This window comes from Cygnus atratus, chromosome Z (assembly GCF_013377495.2).
Source record: "Cygnus atratus isolate AKBS03 ecotype Queensland, Australia chromosome Z, CAtr_DNAZoo_HiC_assembly, whole genome shotgun sequence".
In the NCBI taxonomy this organism is placed as follows: domain Eukaryota; kingdom Metazoa; phylum Chordata; class Aves; order Anseriformes; family Anatidae; genus Cygnus; species Cygnus atratus.
This window is the reverse complement of record NC_066396.1, coordinates 13,937,712-13,959,186: the sequence shown is the minus strand read 5'-3', so window position 1 is coordinate 13,959,186 and position 21,475 is coordinate 13,937,712.

Here is a 21,475-nt window from a genome sequence, read left to right as displayed (position 1 = left end):
CTTATTATGCAAATGCAAGTTTCCATTTAGTGCTCATTTAAATTCTACTAGCCATCAAAAACATCTTCTTTGCATATCTATACTAATTTTTCTTCATTATCTGTGCACATGCAATACAGTTCTCTACATACACATGAATACATGCATGCATGCACTTAACCACATCGCTTCAAGTAATATCAGTTTTGAAGCATATAGTTACATTCTATGGGACCTGTTTCCATGTGCTTTATGCCATACAGAAAAGCAGCAATACACAGTTGCAACACACTGAAAATACCCAGTCTGCAGTATTGTCTCAGTCAGCTCTCCAGGAAAGAAAAGAACACTCATGAGCCAGACAATTCAGAAACTGGGAACACACAGTTCTACATATTGCCACAGCTGTAATGCTGAACTGTTAACAAACAAATACCCCTGTATCATAGTATATTACTCCATTTTCAACTCTGTGAACCAACTTTAGTCTCAGTCCTGGAAGTGGTGTGTGAGTAACTCTGCACTTCCAAGGGCTAGTCACATTCATAAAAATGCACATGTAAGAGTGCAGATTTTACTGTCCTGGACCAAACTCTGCGCTCCGTCCTCACTGGGGCAGTGAAACATTCAAGGTGAACCTTGAATATGATTCCTCCACTCTAGCAATGCCATAGGAAAGGTATAGCAGGACTTAATACATCTTCATCACCTTATCTGTCAGAGGTCTTCCAGCTCCACAAAAGAGAGGAGTATTACCATATGTGTACCATCTATGCGTGCAAGAAGAAAGGCTAGAAAAAGAGGGAGGTATGCTGAGGAGGTTGGGGGTGGGAGGGGGCAGGGGGGAAGAAACCAGAGAAACAGATAGTGAAGTCCCACAAAGCAAATTTTGGTCCCACAATGAAATTGGATGAGTTGAGAACGTGGACTTACTGTGGAATATGTGAAACAACGGAAAAATACCTCCTTGCTCCTACCCACAGCCTCCCCTCCCCCCAATTATAGCTGGTTTAATGGTTTCACAATACTTTGTGGTATTGCAATACTCTATTGGTGTTGGTTTTGAAATAAATTCAAGTGTATCACTCATCATGACTATGTACTGATGTAGCAAAAAAGCAACAGAGTCTTACTTGACTTTCACTTCTTCATGCAGAGCAGCCACAGGGGCACAGAATTTGTCTTGTAGCCTTTGCTGAATTAACTGTCAGAGACTTGGGCAGCAGTGGAAGAGTGGGAGTGCTTCTCTCAAGTCAGTCGATTAGGAGGGAATAGAGGTAGTAAATGCAAAGACACTCCCCATTCCTCTTTTCCCTTTACTTTGTATATGGAGTAGAGCAGTTGCAAGATCACATGCCCTGTGAAATGAAGGTCCCTGCTCTTCCACCTTGACACCCTAACAGGCAGGGGAGCAGGAGATGGACTTCTCCTGAGGCAGTGCCACTGTGTAAAATTGCAGTCTCGATAGCACACTTCCCTCTCTGGCTCCCTGTTTATATTTCTGGACTTTTTGCTGTATATAGAAAACAGAGGAGCCCCTGTCAGCTTATGTTCTCAGTTCCCCATTTCAGTTACAAACCCCTGTTCCCAGAGCCCGGTGATTGGATTCTAAAATATTTTTCTACTGCTCTGAACTTGGACGTTTCTTTCAGAAAGCTGGAAAGCAGCTGGTACACTTTTGTTACCTCATGCAAAAAGGCAACAAATAAAATGAAGTCTTCCAGTACTCTTTGGGAGAGGTTTTTTTTCTTTTTTTTTTTTTTTTTTTTTTTGGCCTGGACTTCATGCTTTTGAAAGTGCCTAGATGACAGCAGCAAACAGCAATGAGTGCATTATCTACAGAGCAGATACAGACAACTTCTTTAGTACACTCTGCAAGCGTACATCACTCCTCACCAGGCAGAACTATGCTTTCATCGTCATACTTCTGCTGTGTCATGTGAAACTACCACTCACAATTACTAATTCTGATTGAGAATTTGGGGGTACCTACTGGGAATTAGACTGAGACTGGTCACAGCATTTGACATACATAGCTGATAGGTAGCAGTGGTAGCTTTCAAGAAGAATCTTTTGGCAGTTAACTCTGCAAGTTCAATGTTTGGCTTGCCCCAGCATCCTTGGCCACCACAAACCTTCTGGATGGAAATATGCATTCCAGTTGCAACTTTTGCTGAAATTGAATGTGAGGTGAATTCAACTACAAGACCATGTTGAGCTCATGCAGCTATATTATGACATGGGTGCCTTTTACATCTCTTTAGTTTGCATGGGTACAGTTAGGTTATTGTACTGCTTAAAAACAATTCTGACAAGCTGCGTCCTGCACCGTCCTCTCATCAAATTTCCATGACTTTTCTCATCATTAGTATTGCAGATTTTAACCTTCTGTTTCCCCCTTAATTCCCCACCCACCAACTCACACCCACCCCCAGCTGTTGGTCTTATACTGACTGAAAATTTTCTTTCCTATCTGAATAACATTCATATAACATTTTTATTGTCTGTGGTTTGTACCACGTATTCTCTGTGGTCTGGTATTATTCAGTTTTGTATGTTGAGATTTTGTAGGCCTACTCTTGGATTTGCTTATACTTATCTGTACTGCTAGTGACCTGTTGTCAGGGTGCTGAGGTAGTTTGCTGATGCTGGATGTCGGCAGACTGCCACGGAAGGGCTTTTTGAAGTATTTTATCCCACCTACTGCAAAAGGTCCCAATCTTTGCCCACTTTTCTAGTTCCTACCAAAATAGAATGGTAAGTAGGTAGCTGGGGAGTTGCAATAGGAGCCCTACTTTGATTTTTTAGCGAAACAAGTACAAAAAAAAAAAAAAAATAATAATCATGATCCACATATGAAAATCATAAGACTTTCAAATATTCCTGTACTTGTGTCAGGGACAAGCAAGAGTGGGGCTGCTCTGCATGGGAGGGTGAGCTGGGAGCTGTGGGGATGGCAAGGCAGGCAGGACAATGTCCATGCGACAGAGGCCCATTTCCACAACACCCAAACAAGATGAACAGTGGCAGCAGCCTGAGTCAGCCACAGCCCACTGACTGCTGGACAAGCTTGTAGGGGTGAGGTAGGTCTGAAGTTAAGCCAAGAAATCAGACCAGCAAGGCAAGGTGAGGATCAGTGTGGCACAAGGGCAGGCCCAGCACTATTGCAGTGGAGCTGAGGTGAGGACTCAGAGTGAAAGCCTGATCCTCATCACAGCTCCCAAGTAAAGGGCCTGCCTCAGACAAGACTTCTGGCTATCAGCTTTTTTCACAGCAGCTTGATCCAAGGTTACACGGCTGTGCCATATCAAAGCTGACCTTGAACACTTCTTTGCAGGATGGGAGGAAGAGTTTACAGTGCCTGTTGGTGCACTCAGTGTCCTGGCAGGTTTCTGTCAACTAGTGCTACAGGCTTTCTCTTTTTCATTATTAGCCCCCATACAGTGCAGCTCATCCAGGCCCTGCAGGCTGATACCAACCAGAGCACAGGACCAAATCTGTGCAATAGTTTTGCATTTGCTTGATATCACAGAAGTTTGAAATTTCAATAACACAAGCCTAGCACCTATCAACGGTAAATAGGTAGGCATGTGACTAAGTACAGAGGGTATGCTATATCTATGAAATGTCCTCACTGTGCTGAAAATCTATAGAAATACCATACCAATGCACAGCTGTACTACAGAGGCCTTCTAGCCTTTGATAGTTATCTCATAGTACTCTCTTACTGGAAGGAATTAGATGCACATGTACCCTATAGTTCACTTGTTTAGTATTCTCAGGCCACTTCTTTTCTACGGAATTTACATTAATTTTCCCAACAACAGAAGAGCTCTCAATCAACAGCAAAAGTTAAAAGCATATCAATACTAAAAAAAAAATGTATTTAAAACCATCTTTTTCTACTGTTGCTTATCGTTAAAGATTGTTTCACACAACACTTGTGGAAGCTAAGAAACAGAAGGTGATTTCTAAGCTCAAAATAGAGTGTGTTGTCAATAAAGTCTCTAATGAGTTAATGGTAACTGGCTAGGTAACTTCTAAGAATTGTGCTGTCCTGCATCCAGATAGTTTAAATGTAAATGTACTGTGAAACTTAAGAGCACACTTAGAAAAGGTTGGAAAGAGAAGGAAGAAACATGGGAGAGATGGTTTGTGTTGGAAGGGACCTTAAACATCATCTAATTAAAGATAAAGACATAGCATTATGATATAGAATTGCTGCCTGTTCAGAACAGTACAGAACAATGTACATATGAAAAACAGTGAAAGATCTCCCTCAAGCACAGATTCAAATACAAGGTGAAAATACTGCTTAATGCATGTAACTTCCTTTTCATGACAAGGTCACACACCTACCTGACCAGAGAAAACTGAAATTTCAGTAACACTAGCTTAGCACCTATCACTGGTAAATAGATAGGTAAGTCTGTGACTAGGTACAGAGGGTATATCCATGCAAAGTTCTTGCTGTGCTGAAAATCTACAGAATGCTGATGTAATCTTTTTGGATTTCAGTAAAGTTTTTGGTACGGTTTCTCATGGTATATTTCTGGACAAAATGTCCAGCATACAGCTAGATGAATACATAATGCAATGGATGAATAATTGGCTAAGAAGGTTGAGCTCATAGGGTTGTAGTAAATAGGGTTACATCAGGCTGGTGGCCAGTCACCAGTGGGGATTCACAGGACTCCTTTTTAGGGCCAATTCTCTTCAGTGTCTTCATAAATTACTTGGATGCAGGACTTGAAGGTGTACTAAGTAAGTTTGCAGGTGACACTAAATCTGGAGGAGCTGTTGAGCCCCTTGAGGTTAGAGAGGCCAAGCAGAGAGATCGTAACAAATTAGAGGTCTGGGCAATCACAAACTGCATGGAGCTTAACCAGTGCTGGATTCTGCACCTGGGAGAGGGCAACCCTAGTGGTTCTGGTTGACAGCAAGTTGAACATGAGCCAGCGGTGTGCCCTGGCAGTCAAAAGGGCCAGCCACAGCTTGGGGTACATCAGGCACAGCACTGCTAGCTGGTCAACGGAAGGGATCGTCCTGCTGTGTGCTGGGCAGCCTCACCTTGAGTACTGTGTGCAGTATGAGGTGCCACAATATAGGAAGGACATTAAAAAGTGTCCAAAGGAGGGCTACAAAGATGGTGAAGGGTCTAGAGGAGAAGACATATGAGGAGTGGCTGAGGTCGCTTTGTTTGTTTAGCCCAGAGCAGAGGAGGCTGAGGGTAGGCCTCATGGTGGCCTGCAGCTCCCTCACGAGGGGAGTGGAGGGGCAGGTGCTGAGATCTGCTCTCTGGGGACAGTAACAAGACCTGAGGCAATGGCATGGAGCTGTGTCAGGGGAGGATCACATTGGATATTATGAAAAAATTCTTCACTGAGAGGGTGGGTGGTTAATAGGGCACTGTCACGGGCTTCCCAGGGAAGTGGTCACAGCATAGAGCCTACTAGAGTTCAAGAAACATTTGGACAATGCTCTCAGATATCTGGTTTGATTTCTGCATGGTCCCTTGTGGAGCCAGGAGTTGGATTCAATGATCCTTGTGGGTCCCTTCCAACTAATATTCATATATAGGATATTCTATTATTCTATGAAAATGGGGAGTGGGTGAGCTAAAGACATAGTTCATACCTCTGTGTATAGTTCATTCCTACTGTGGTCTTGCTAACAACCATTAAGAGTATTAATGTGTCAGCCTGCAGTTTAATAACTTACCTCATAGGTGCTGTATCAAAAGATTCCAACTTACCTTCATGTTCAAGTGCTGATAATCATTTTTTTCTAAATTTTAAAGAACTCCAACCTTGTAGAAGATGGGTATAGAATCATAGAATCATAGAATCATAGAATATCCCGAGTTGGAAGGGACCCATAAGGATCATCAAGTCTAACTCCTGGCACCGCACAGGTCTGCCCAAAAGTTTAGACCATGTGACTAAGTGCACAGTCCAATCTCTTCTTAAATTCAGACAGGCTTGGTGCAGTGACTACTTCACTGGGGAGCCTGTTCCAGTGTGCAACCACCCTCTCGGTGAAGAACCTCTTCCTGATGTCCAGCCTAAATTTCCCCTGCCTCAGCTTCACACCGTTCCCACGGGTCCTGTCACTGGTGATAACAGAGAATAGGTCATCTGCCTCTCCAGTCCCTCTCGCGAGGAAGTTGTAGACTGCGATGTATGCTTAAGAGTGAGTGAAAGGAAACAGTTTAGGCTGTCCTCTCACTTAAACAATGTGAGTTCTGCATGCCATACTCTCGCAGCAGATTCTTTATGCCTTTGGTCACCTTCCTCATTCTGGTCTGCTAGGCTATTTCCTTTGTGAAATCTTTAGACCAGGGACCAGTCTCTCACTGGATATTTGTACGTGGCTCAGTACAGATGGCCTAATAAGAGATGACAGCTCAAAGTAAAAAAATCAGTGGAAGATAGACATTTACTTGTTGTTTTCAAAATTTTTATATTTCTTTATTTGATAAAAGAAAAAATTTAAATGTTAAAATTTTATATTTTTCTCCCTGGAAGGGATTCAAAAATAGAATTATTTAAAACCTTAAAGTTGCCCATTTTTTTTTATCCCTTAACCAAGACTAATCGGTGATTCATGACCTTGTTTGTACCTTCCATATTTGTGGATCTTCAAAGGCTGAAGTGGCCATGCCATGAGTTAGATCATTCTTAAAACTTACTGATCAAGATATAGATCTTCCCCAGCACAGCCCCTACACACAGTCTTGTAAAAGTACAGTGCAACACCAGAGAAAGTCAGGAAATAAATTGGCTTCTGTATTTACAAGAGTCCATGCATAGCAGCCCCAGCAGGGGATCACAATCCACCCCTTGAGATCAATTCTGTTAAAAGTGAAAACAAAGTTTCTGGAATCACAGTAGTGGAAAGGACCATAAGTCGAGGCTTCTACAGTAACAGACAACTATGTAAAACAGTTATTTAGTCCAGAAGGGTCCCCACAAACCACAAAATACTTCCCAACACCCTGTAACAAGCTTATGATCTGTGGTACAAAAGACCAAAAGCCACAAATACTCCAGAGTGCCACAGGAAGTGTGCAGGAAAGATCCTGCTCATCACCAATATCTTTGGCTTCCATGAAAGCATGGATCCTGGGACATAAAAATTTTGTAAATTTTGTCTTAGGTAGTGTCATTTTGATTTGACGATTGTTAGTTAAACAAATTTCAAATTGTGCTAGATACCTAAAGTAAGCCTCGAAATAAGTTCAAGTATTATATGTCATTAGGAAGAAAAAATTAAATAGTCATGAGTCCCTATGACTATTTTCCTTTTGTTTCAGCTTTGTTAACTACTATTCTGGTGCTTCCCAAAGGAGCTGTGTACTAGTAAATATTAAACAATACTACAGGTATCAATATTTTACTAAAAGGTCCTTCCTTGTATGTAGCAACTGAAGACAGCATTCTTCAGCCTGTGTTACAAACTGTATGGGGAAAAACAATCAGAAATGTGTTGGAGACACAAACCTGTGATTTTCCTTTCTCTATTTTAAATCTCCCAAATTTGGAGCGAAGCCCAGATTTGGATTTTGCCCTCCCAAAATATCCTATGAGCATCTGGTTGGGTTGGTGGTTGGTTTGTTTCTGTGCTTCATACATGATAAGTGGTATCCATGGTCACATATAACCTAACACATATTTTTATTGCATTTGCAAAAGAAAGGCAACAACAACAATAGCAACAAAAGTTTGATTTTGGAGAGACGTAGAGCCAGTTTGGACTTGGCAGGCAAATGTTGCTTTAAAAGTGGCCTGACAGACCTCCCAAAATACAATGAATATGGCATCAGAATATGCTGAAAAAGGAATTCTGGTTTGTTGCGAAATTAGAGTATATTATTTTCCCTTCACTGCAGTTTTGCTGTCTAGTATGTAGACCATTTTCTTAAAAAAAAACTGAATCCTGCTGTTCTCAGTAGGAGTTGCATATTATGGCTGTGCTGTTGGAAGTCTTACTTAGAATGACTGAAATGTTTTTGCAGGGTGTCAACTTCCAAGTCATCATTAATGTTTACAGTCTCAATAGCAGCTTGCATTGCTATAGTAACCCTTAAAGGAACACTCCTAACAAAAAACTGAAATAAAAGGAAGACACGTTTTTACTAAGCACTCATAACACAGAGATTATTCCTGGGCTATTTCAGTAATTTATATTTTAAACAAAGGCATCCTGAAGAAAAAGAGGGCCTCTTATACTAGCAAATCAGTTTTATATACTGCTGCATGATGAGATGTGACAGAACATGGATAGATGCCCCCTCCTAAAATGTATAACTTTTGTCAGCTCAGATTGAAGCAAAGATGGGAAGACAGTTAAGGAAGGGAGGTTTCTTCTCTGCAAACTCTTCTGTGAGGAATTCTGTGACTATTAACACAGACAATCAGTCTACCATGATCTTTTTATTTACCTCAAAGCCAAATTAGAGAAAATAAAGCTGTTTTATTTGTAATTAGTGTTATACACTATAGAGAGATCATTGATATAGTAGTCCATGGTCTATCGCTTCCCTTCCTCAGCTTGAGCTATGGTATATGCAATAATCATTTTCCCAAGCACAAGCAGATTGTGCTAAACCTCATACATAACCTTTTATAGTCAGATTTATGTAGATGTTTCTCTAATATTTTACATTGTTTCTCAAAAATGTGTGTGTTTTTTTTTTTTTTTCATAAAGGAGGAGCGTCATAACTTCCATTTACCAGGAAAATCCTCAATCTATTTTACAAAGCCTTTTTCTCCCAATAACAACAGTGTGTTATCTTTGAGGTAGCTGAACTGCTACAGCTGGGGAGAAGCAATCAAATCCGAGTATTCTCAGATTTGTGAAATCATGATTATTTTCTGACATTGCAAACGTCATCTAACAATGATGTTTGACATCAGTTTTGACAAAGGGAAGTACAAAATCTAATTTGGCTTAAAAAAAAAAAAAACTGAAAAGCAACAAGAGGAAGCTTTTTATGGAAAAAAAAAATCCTTTAACAAACAGGAAGTCTAGAGGAATGAGCACAGTCCTAGAAGTAAGAGTCATATCCTGATGCTGATCTTACAAGTACCCTACAAATTTTATTTAGTTTGAACTCACAAAATGGCTTTGCCCCAACTTTTCTGCCACTCTGAGTAAAGCAAATGGCCATGTTCAAAGCCACAAAGCAAGTGACTGTCAAAACTCTAAGACTTCAGGTGTCTAAGATGAAAACATCTCAGAAGAATTATCCTAGGCTGTTAAAGCACAGTGCCCTGAAGACAAGTCATAAAAGGTCTGTTCATTTCAGACTTTCAACCTACACAATGGGAAGAATGAGGTGACCTAGTGAAATGAGGCTGTGAAACCTGCATGTTTGACAGTTATCATGTTGCACTATTTCTGTTTCTTGTCGTCTGTACCCAAGCCTGGATCTTCAGGGCCCAAATGGGCTCCTGCAAAATTAATATAAATTAAAAGAACAGCAAGTATCACTGTTTTTCCTTCATAGGCAAAGAATGGCAGAGCTGAACCTCTATTTTCCTGTATGTATCAGAAATGTGTAATAGGAGTTTATATAAAGTTTCTCTGTGTTCCTTCCTGTAAACTAAGAACAAAGATATTAACTCTAATTGAAATATATATATATATAAAAAAAAGTTGCAGTAAGGATGGATCAGCTTGACCAAAGTATTACTAACCAAATTTTGTAAATTCTGGAATAAATGTAATGACACATACAAGGCAAGAGATGGATCAGTGTAGATGTTCTCCAAATGTGCACCAAAAACTAATGTGGAGGTGTGCCTGCCCATGAAGGCTGATACAAAAAGCTCACATTGACAAGTGGATGCCAGATACTGACAAATCAAACTAGCACAAAACAGAGGAGGGAACAGATGTAGTGCATTCCCCAGTGCGTGCTCTTTACAAAGTAGACAAGGAAGATGTAAAAAATAAATTTCCAATGAAGCAGTAAGCCTACCAAGAGAACAAGGAATTCCTACAAGAAAAAGAAATTAAAAAAAAAAAAAAAAAAAAGGAAAGAGAAGAGAAGAGAAGAGAAGAGAAGAGAAGAGAAGAGAAGAGAAGAGAAGAGAAGAAAAGAAAAAAGAAAAGAGAAGAAAAGAGAAGAAAAGAGAAGAAAAGAGAAGAAAAGAAGAGAAGAAAAGAAGAGAAGAAAAGAGAAGAAAAGAGAAGAAAAAAAGAGAAAAGAGAAGAAAAAAAGAGAGAAGAGAAGAGAAGAGAAGAGAAGAGAAGAGAAGAGAAGAGAAGAGAAGAGAAGAGAAGAGAAGAGAAGAGAAGAGAAGAGAAGAGAAGGAAAAGAAAAGGAAAGGAAAGGAAAAGGAGCGTAAAGGAAAGGAGCGTAAAGGAAAGGAAAGGAAAGGAGCGTAAAGGAAAGGAAAGGAAAGGAAAGGAAAGGAAAGGAAAGGAAAGGAAAGGAAAGGAAAGGAAAGGAAAGGAAAGGAAAGGAAAGGAAAGGAAAGGAAAGGAAAGGAAAGGAAAGGAAAGAAAAGAAAAGAAAAGAAAAGAAAAGAAAAGAAAAGAAAAGAAAAGAAAAGAAAAGAAAAGAAAAGAAAAGAAAAGAAAAGAAAAGAAAAGAAAAGAAGAGAAAAGAAAAGAAAAGAAAAAAGAAAAGAAAAAAAGAAAAGAAAAGAGGATGAAGGACAACCAGTCTTAGAAGGAGAGGAAGTACCAAAGAATTACAGGAGTCACAAAATCACAGAATAGCAGAGATTAGAAGGAACTTCTGGAGGTCATCTGGTCCAACCCTCTCCCCCCGCCCCCCAGCCCTCCCTTCCCACACTCAAGCAGGGCCATCTAGAATGGGTCAGCCAGGAACATGTCCAGATGGCTTGTGAAGATCTCAAAGGAGGGAGACTACACTCCTACTCTGGGCAACCTGTGCCAGTGCTCAGTTATCTCAGTGCTTCCTGATGGTCAGATGGAACCTCTTGTGTTCCAGGTTGGGCCCATTGACTCTTGTTCTGGCATGGGGCACCAGCGAAAAGAGCCTGGCTCCATCCTCTTTGCACCCTTCTCTCAGGTATTTATAGTCATTGACGAGATTCCTCTGGAACCTCCTCTTCACCAGGCTGAACAGTTCCAGCTCTCTCATCTTCCCCTCATTGGAGAAGTGTACCAGTGCCTTGATCATCTTGGTGTCCCTCTGTTGGACTCTTTCCAGTATGTCCATGACCCTCTTGTACTGGGGGCCCAGAACTAGACAAAGTGCTCCTGGTGTGGCCTCAACAATGGTAAGTAGAGAGGAAGGATCACCTCTCTTGGCCTGTGGGCAATACTTTGCCTAATGCAGTCAAGAATACCATTAGCCATCTTAGCAGCAAGGGTACATTGCTGACTTATAGTCAATTTGGTTTCCACCAGGACCCCTAGGTCCTTTTCTGCAAAGCTGCTTTCCAGCTGGGTGGCCCCCAGCATGTACTTGTTCCTGGGATTGTTCCACCCCAGGCGCAGGACTCTGCACATCTCCTTGTTGAACTTCACAAGATCTTTGTCAGTCCGCATCTCCAGCCTGTCAAGGCCCCTCTGGTTGGCAGCATGGCCCTCTGGTGAGTCAGCCACTCCCTCCAGTTTTGTGTCATCCAGGAATTTACTAAGGGTGCACTGTACCCCAAGATCCAGATTATTAATGAAGGTGTTAAAAAGGGTTGGACCCAGACTTGACCCATAGGGTACTCCACTCATTACTGGCCTCCAACTAGACTTTGCACCACTGACCACTACCCTCAGGGCCCAGCCGCTCAGCCAGTTTTTGATTCACCACACTGTCTGTTCACCCTGTCCGTACTTCAGCTGCATCTCTATGAGGGTCTTAGGGGGGACAATGTCAAATGCCTTACTGAAGTCCAGGAAGAAAAATCCATGGCTCTCCTCTCATCTGTCAGGCCAGTCATTTCATTATAGAAGTTTATCAGGTTGGTCAAGCATGACTTCCTCTTATTGAATCCATACTGAGTACTCCTGCCGTCTTTCTTCTTCATGTGCCTGGAAATGGTTTCCAGGTTTAGCTGTTCCAGTACCTTCTCAGGGACTGAGGTGAGGTTGGCTGGCCTGTAGTTCCTTGGGTCCTCCTTCTTGCCTTTCTTAAAGATAGGAGTGCAGTTTGCTTTCCTCCAGTCTTGGGACACTTCTCTTGGTTGTCACAACTGAGCAAAGATTATACAGTGGCACCAGTAAAGTTCTGTCAGCAGTCAAGAGTGCAGTCCATCAGGGCTCATGGACTTACAAATACCTAGTTTGTTTAAGTATTTCCTACATGATCCTTTTCCACCAAGGGTACATACATCTTCCTTGCTTCAGCCTTTCAGTCTGCTCTCTAAGACCTGGGATTCCTGAAGGCTCATCTTTCTGGTAAAGAATGAGGCAAAGAAGCATTCAGTACTTCAGTCTTTTCACTGCCCTGTATAACCAGGACTCCTGTTTCCTTCTGCAGAGAGCTCACATTTTCATTAGTCTTCCTTTTGTCACTGATATATTTGTAGAAGCCCTTCCTGTCACCTTTGACATCCCCAGCCAAATTCATCTCCTTTTGAGCTTTAGCTTTCCTAACTCCATCCCTGGATGCTCTGACAATGTCTCTGTATTCCCCAGATTACCTGTCCTTGCACCCACACTCTGTAGGATTCTGTTTTGTTTTTGAGGTTAGCCAGAATCACAGAATCACAGAATTGTAGGGGTTGGAAGGGACCTTGAAAGATCATCGGGTCCAACCCCCCTGCCAAAGCAGGTTCCTTAGAGCAGGCTGCCCAGGTAGGCATCCAGATGGGCCTTGAATATCTCCAGAGAAGGAGACTCAACAACCTCCCTGGGCAGCCTGTTCCAGTGCTCCGTCACCCTCACACTGAAGAAGTTTTTTGCATGTTAGTGCAGAACTTCCTGTGGTCCATTTTGTGGCCATTACCCCTTGTCCTGTCCCCACAAACCACTGAAAAGAGGTTGGCCAGCTCCCTCCATCTCCTCAGGTATTTATAAACATTGATAAGATCCCCTCTCAGTCTTCTTTTCTCCAGGCTGAACAGACCCAGGTCTCTCAGCCTTTCCTCACAGGGAAGATGCTCCAGGCCCCATATCATCTTTGTGGCCCTCCACTGGACTCTTTTCAGGAGATCCCTGTCTTTTTTGTACTGGGGATCCCAGAACTGGACACAGTACTCCAGGTGAGGCCTGACCAGGGCAGAGTAGAGGGGGAGGATCACCTCCCTTGACCTGCTGGCCATGCTCCTCTTAATGCACGCCAGGTTCCCATTGGCCCTCTTGGCCACCAGGGCACACTGCTGGCTCATGGTCAACCTGTCGTCCACCAGGACCCCCAGGTCCTTCTCCTCAGAGTTCCTCTCCAGCAGGTTGTCCCCCAGCCTGTACTGATACGGTTGTTCCTTCCCAGGTGCAGGACTCTACACTTGCTCTTGTTAAACCTCATTTGGTTTCTTCCTGAAACAAGAAGATCAAGACGAACAAGAAGATCCTTGTTCATTCATGCAGGCCTCCTGGCATTTTTGCCTGACATTTTGTAGAAGGAAATTATCATCAACATGTTCTGGGAACCTTCTGGGTTGCTTATGCCCTGCTATGTTTTCCCTCCAACAGATATCAGGGTGGTTGAAGTCCCCCACAAGTGCCAGGGCTTATGAATATGATGATGTTCCTATTTGTCTGTAGAGGGCCATCTTACCACATCCCTGTGATCCCAATGAGATCGTAACCCTGAAACCATATGTATGTCTTTAACTCCTCTTGTTCATTCCCCATACCGTGTGCATTAGTGTAAAGGAACTTAAGAGGGGCACCTCAGCATGTTTCATTCCTAGCAAATGTTTGGGGGATTTGTCCATAATACTGCCTTGTAGGTAATTCCTTGCTAACCAGCAAGCGCTGGACCCCACTTAATCCCTACTGTGTTGGTTTTGTGATCCCTCCTTTTCACATCACCTCATGCCTTTTTCAGCAACCCTGTCTGTCATTCCTTCACACAGCTGCTGGCTACCCTCTGCCTCCCCCCTCCTTCCTAGTTGAAAACCCTCCTTATGAGGTCAGCCATCCTACTGGCAATAATGTCTTTACCTCACATAGTGAGGTGCATGCTGTCACTCCCAAGCAGACACTGATCCTCAGATAGTGCTCCATGATCACAGAACCCCAAACCCTATTGCCAATACCAGTTCCACAGACAATTATTTGAAAGAGAACCAGACAAAAAACAAAGATTATACATGTTTCATCATCAAAGAACAGAAAGAGTTATAGAATCATAGCACCATAAAATGATTTTGGTTGGAAGGAATCTTAAAGATCACCTAATTCCAACCCCCCTGCCATGGGCATGGACTTCCACTAAACCAGGTAGCCCAAAGCCCCATCCAACCTGGCCTTGAACACTTCCAGGGATGGGGCATCCACAGCTTCTCTGGGCAGCCTGTGCTGGTGCCTCACCACTTTCTGAGTAAAGAACTTCCTAATGTCTAATCTAAATACATCCACTTTTAGTTTAAAACTATTACCCCTTGTCCTATCACTATACTCCCTGAAAAAAAGAAAAAAAAATGTCCCTTCTTTCCCACTCTCCCCATCTTTCCTGCAGGCCCCTTTTATGTACTGGAATGTGTCTGCAGGGACTCCTCAGATCCTTCTCTTCTTTAGGCTAAACAATGCCAACTCTCTCAGCCTGTCTTCATAGGAGAGGTGCTCCAGCCCTTTGATCATCTTTGTGTCCCTCCTCTGGACTCATTCTAATATGTCCATATCCCTGTGCTGAGGGCCCCAGAGCTGAACACAGGACTCCAGTTGGGGTCTCATGAGAGCAGAGAGGAGAATCACCTCCCTTGACCTGCTGGGTATGCAGCCCAGGATATGGTTGGATTTCTGTGTTGCAAGTGCACATTGCTGGCTCATGTTTAGTTTTTCATCCACCAATACCCATAAATCCTTCTCCTCAGGGCTGCTCTCAGTCCACTCATCACCCAGCCTGTACTCATGTTTGGGATTGTCCCATACTTGATGCAGGACCTGCACTTGGCCTTGCTGGATTTCACAAGTTTTGCATGGACCCAGCTCTCAAGTCAAGATCCCTCTGGATGGCATCCCTTCTGTGCAGCATGTCAATCACACCACACAGCTCGGTGTCATCTGCAGACTTGCTGAGGGTGCACCCAATCCCACTGTTCATGTCACTGACAATGTTAAATAGTATTGGTCCCAATACCAACACCTGAAGGACACCATTTGTCACTGATCTCCACCTGGATGTAGAACTGTTGACCACAACTCTCTGAATGTGGCCGTCCAGCCTATTCCTTACCCACCAAGTGTCCATTCATCGTATCCATGTCTCTCCACTTTAGAGATTAGGATATCACCTGGGACAACGTCAAATGTTTTGAGCAAGTCCATGTAGATGGAGTCAGTTGCTCTTCCCCTGTCCACCAACGCTGTAACCCCACTGTAGAAGGCCACCACATTTGTCAGGCACAATCTGTCCTCAGTGAAGCTAAGTTGGCTGCCACCAATCAGATGTGAGACTGACTGACCTGTAGTTCCCCATGTCTTCTTTTTTTCCCTTTTTAAAAATGGGGGTTTTGTTTCCCATCTTCCAGTCAGTTGGAACTTCACTAGACTGACACAGCTTCTCAAATATGAAGGATAGTGGCTTAGAAGCTTATAAGAAAGGCTGAGAAATAACCAAAGTGAGAAGAAAAGGATAATGAAAGATAACGGGCACAAAGAGGCTTCATTCTTCTCCCTAGAGCATATATCACATGACCAACATCTCCCTACAATAACCGTATTATTGAATTTCTACAAGTTATCACCTTTGTTACCTCAAAAATGTCACTGGGATTAATAGTATGGAAGAAAACAATTTACCTAGGGTGCTACTAGTAAAGAAATGGAAGACTTTGTTCAAGCAGATTAATTTCATGGTTTGCATAAGAGACCTGAACTCCAAACTCAGTTTGAAAGTGAAGTTACTCTTTACCATAAGCTACACTTCTGAACCCTTCTCTACGTACAGTTCAGGCAATAAAAGCAATTTACTTATGAAGGGCTCTGTGAACACAGAATACAAATTTTATGTTCTATGTTGGGATGGAATCAGAGCTCCACAGACAATAACCAAAGTGTATTCTATGCTGCATTCTGTATTTCTAACTTAGAAGCACAAAGTATATGGTATAAGAGAAAGAAGACAAGCAGATAAACAAAACTATAAATCAAAACTCCACACAGGACTACACTGCATATTTTCATCTAAAAAAAAATTTTGGAAGTATTTATACTTTGTTGTGAGTATTGTTGCACAAATATGCCAGGGGTAGCCCTTACTAATGGAATACTGCTCCAGGATGCAGCAACTGAATAAGGACGACTTAACCTACACAGTAAATGCCATTTGAGGAAGATTTCTGAAAGTACCCAAACAAAGAAAGTCTGTAACCAAAACAGCTTATCTAGAGACAGTAGATGAAAGAACTATGTGTATTTCTTCTTCTGGATGACTGATCCCAGAAATGTTGTTTCCTGCCACTGACTGTTTCTGAGTTAAACACAAAACTAATGTCAGGATCTCGAGTGGATGTACCTGACACCTCTTTCAGTCATAAGTTCATACTTACCTAGGCTCCTTACCTGACTATTCAGTTACTTGCCCAAATTCAAAGGTGAGACTTAATTCTTAGAATTTCAGATAAAGTTATATTCTCTCAGCTTCCCTTCTGCTCATGCTACTTTATAACTACAAAGCCAATTGTTGAAAATGCAATAGATGCTGTATTAGAAAAAATGTCTACACTTGATTATGTTACATCAATAAGGTTCTGTGGGTTTAAATACATTCTTCAGGATTTGCTTAGATCTAAATCCTCTGTAATGTATAATTAGCGCAAACTCCACTTTACATATCACAGGGGTTAAGGACAACCTTTCATGGTGATACATATAGGAAAGGAATGGTACAGAATGCTAAAACCAGATTTCTATTAACTAAAAGAAGTAAAACCATGTTTTTAAAGCTATGTGGATGCCTAAAACATGAAGGCACTTCTGAGTAGAATTTGCAAACACAGCTAAGCAGGTTAACTGTCAAACTGCATTTGACAGTCTGTGCAAGTTAGGAACGATGGGCCAGACCCCATAATTTTACATGTTTGGAGGCTAAATATTATGCAGCCCAAAAGTCAGGCACCAGCTGTGGACTCAAAAACCAGAGCCAGACTATATAACTTGCACAAACAGAAGGAGCTACAGCTAGCCAACATGAAACGCTGCCAAGAGGGATGCATCTGAAATTCTCCCCCTTCTGGACATAACACCTCTCCAGGGAAGAAATGCACCATGTCAAAATCCCTTCCTGTACACAGGAATGTATGTGTGCATACAATGTCATCTGGGTCATAGATACAGGTCAGTCTTTCTTCAAGACAGAGAGTGGTCACCTCCTTCCTTTTACAGAGCAGCCTTACAGCTTGAAAATCAGCTTTTCTTCATGTTTAGTGTTACCAAACAAAATATTCTGTTTATTTATTTAACATGGATTGGGGCAGTGTACTTCTTCAGATGAGACGATGCCTACAAACATATTTTTTGCTCTGAAGAATTCATGGTCCTAATTGACCATACGAGTGACCAAGCAAATTTTTTTTATATATTTATATTTTATATATATATATATATTTAAATATATATATATATATATATTTATATATTTTTTTATATTACAGTGGTGGAAATGTCACTGCTGCCTCAGCTAAAATCTGAGATGACTTGAGTGTAGACATGCTGGAACAGAGGCACTGTGTGAGCTACACACCGTGACCCTGTTGTGTGATGTAAGACATGATACATCACATGCCTACTCTCCATGCCAGCACAGATTCACAGCCACGATTGAGGCAAACTAAGGCTGCAGACAGGAAGAGATACAAAAAACTGCTGAGCAGCCTCACAAAGTTTCTCGTGTTTTAGAAGCCTGCCCTGTGCTGATGACCATGTCGGATAGGTAGAACCTCCAGGATGGAGTGCTATAATGTCAATGAATGAGATTCCAGTCATAAATTTCACCATATCCTCCCAAAATATCACTGCCTGAAGCATTGGGGGGTTGGGAGGGAAATGGGGGGGGAGTTGGGGAATGAGGGGGGAGGGGGTAGAAAAGCTATGGGAAGTCATCATTTCTAAACCAAATATTAGCAGTCTTCAGCTGAGAACTGAGAGAGTTCAGCTGAAATTGTTAGCAAATACCATTGAAGGCAATTTAAAATAATTGGTTTTGCCTCACAGTACAGTTGGTTAAGGCACACATGGAGAGAGCTGTTGTGCCTTAGCTGAGGGGCAATAGCTCTTACATTTCTCTTATTCAATCACTTCTAAATGGCCGAACATATTAGCAATTTAAATCCCTGTGGCAGTCTAAGCCTCAGACTTCCAAACTTGGACCTCCACAAACAAGCCTTGGTTTAAAAAATTATTTAAATAATTATTCAAGTCTATTCTTGATTCCAGGAGAAACTATTTTCAAGACAAGTTCGAGGTCTGTTGATGATCCAGCATTTGGGTACTGAGGCTGTTACCTATGGACTATGTTATCCAGAGCTCTATGCCTAGAGCTATGCTAAAATGAACTATATATTCTAATTTAAGATTTTAAAATAGCAAGGATGCTTTTTGCTTTTTGCTTCAGATATTCAGTGAACTTTATCTTTAACCGAATTTATAAAAAGAAGTGGTCAGCAAGTCCAAGTCACATGAGAAACTTGGCTGAGAAGTCCAAAGGCTGAAGTACAAATTCTTCCTTCATGTTTCCTTTGACATACTTCACCTTCTCTCGGTAGACATCAGTGAAGCTTCACTGAAAATGTACTTTCTAGGCTAGTTTTCCATTAATTTTCATTCCCATATATTCCAAACTGAGACTTCTCTAGGGAAAACCTGATCATCTGAACAACTCTTTTGTTCCCACCAGTCTTTTTTTAACACTAAAACAAAAATTTGCAGTTTCTCTTACATTCAGTTGCTTATTGTGTCTGCAACATCTGTAGCAGCACAGGGAAGCTTCGAGGAGCAGACAGTTTACCTTATGGCAAATTCCAAGGTAGTATTTAAAGTTCAAATGAAATTCCAGTATTCAAAGTGGGAGGTTTAAGAAAAAAAAAAAAGTCCCAGGTCTGTCAGTGAAAAGTTTAATTATGGACAAGATGACACACACATAGTAAAGCCCACAAAGGCAACAACACTACTGTGGAAGCACATTCCAATAAAATCTTAAAAGATTACTTTAATAATAAACCATGCATTCTTGAGCAAGCCATCGCAGGATTAGCTACCACATTGCTTTGCTGTAAGCAGATTTTTCACAAACTGTTATTGATACTGCTTTCAAGGCACTCGTGTTTCTAAAGTTAAAGTTGATGTCTTCTGAAGGTCTCTGCACTTCGGTGTTTTTATTTCACTCTGCTACCCCAGTTTCTATCCAGACTGGAATCCCAGTGATCCTAATGACAGACTGTGGTTTAGTCAGAGTTAACATCCGGAAAAGTGATAGAAAAACTCACTGAGGTGAAGCTTTCCAGCTGCAGCTTCAAGATAATTTTAGACCTGCTGAAAAATGGTTTGTATTTGTGAATTGCCAAGGCTGATACTGTTCTGTACAATAAGCAGTTGACTTAAAACAAAAAAACCTTGGGTAGGGCACTGAAACTATGCCAGCAATAGTAAGATCAGACACAACAAATATGAGAAAAAAGCAATCATCCTGGAAAACATAGCAGTCTTTCTGCTATAATCTTTTAAGAATCAGGCTAAAAGTCATAACAGTCATTGTCCATTTGGTTCTGTTTTTACTGTGGCGAAATACAAATCTTTCTACTTTTCATAAGTGTAAAGTATGCCCTTTAAGTCCTGCAGTGCAGCATAGAAGAAATAACTGAATTCCTGCGGGGCTTTCTTCCTGGATTCCTCCTACATTCAGAAAGCAAGCTTATTACATATGTTTAATGTAACAGTTCTGGATTTCAGCATTTAGCTCAACAATGTGGGACATCAGGGGAGCTGTACTGAGTTGAATTACAAAATAGATACTGCAGTCCTTTAAGGTTGTGATATTTTTTATTCTCGGAGAAAAGTGTATTTTTTCAGTTAGTTTTTAACCATTTATCACTAAAAGTGTTTTTTTGTTTTGTTTTGTTTTGTTTTTTGGTGGTGGTGGTTTTCTGTTTGTTTGTTTGTTTGCTTTAGGTTTGGTTTGCTTTGGTCTGCTGTTTTTTTTGTGTTTTTTTTTTTTTTCTATGATATTATTAGTTATGTCCCAAGTACTGGTAGGTGGTAAAGGACCTCTTGGCTTTTGCTTAGTAGGCTAATTTCATTGCACCCCAAAAGGGCTCTTAAACTGCTTTCTCTGAGCGAAAGAGAAACATTTTAATCTCTTCAAAATTTAATAACAAATAGTACAAATTCTATTGGTAACCATTAGTGCAACTAGTCAAGGTGTTCCAGTAAAATGTGCCTAGGTTTTATGGTAGGCAAAGCCTAAAAAGTGCTAGTCCTGCTTATGCCAGCAGCAGGCTGGACTGCTTTATAGAAGTTGCTTTGTTACTACACCATGTTTAAATTATGCAAAATCTCATACTGCATTTTAGGCAGTCTGTTTAACTCACTTCCACAATATATGCTAAGCAACGCATTATTCTTTAAAATACATGCTGCCATAGAACAACAAGGAGCTCCAGTCCTGTTGGTAGGTCTCTAGCATAAGCTGTTCAAAACAATGTACAGTGTAGTGCAAACTGTACAAAACCAATATTATTAAACATGAATATGACAGTGTCCCAAAGAATTCAGATCTAATCCTGCAAATACCAATGTCTGCGAGGCCAGCAACCTGTTAATTGTAGCAAATGCCTCACTTATGTAGTATGCACTTCCTTCCGTGAACACTAGGCTGGTGTACAAAAATACATCTTTCAGGAGTCCTTTCTGGTTAAAATTAGCACTTCTGAAATGAAAGACCAATACAGGCAAGTGAGACACAACTATCAGCTTTTAGTAACCTCAGGCATAGGGCTCCTACCACTTTTGCTACTACAGACCTGAGCAGTCAGACACAAAATGTGCACTTCACCGTATCAAGGAAAGTATCATATCCTTTGGTACCTTTACATGATGAACAAATGCATTCATCAGTTTTGAATCATGAACTCCACTGTAGCAAAATCATTTTGCATTAAATACTCCCCTGTCTAAAGTGCTTCAAAATGTCTATCAAATGTATTACAACTGCAGCTGTAATACTGAAAAAATATGTAATTCTTTTCTTTTCTTTTCTTTCTTTTTTTTTTTCCTTCTCCCTCTCTCTCTTTTTTTAATTGGGTATTGTTGGGCAAAGGGCAATATCATAGTTTTGGACAGAAATATTTTGCACTGTTTTGAGAAAATGAATGTTAGGCTAAGTTTACAGCCTTGAAAAAAATAATAATAATAAAT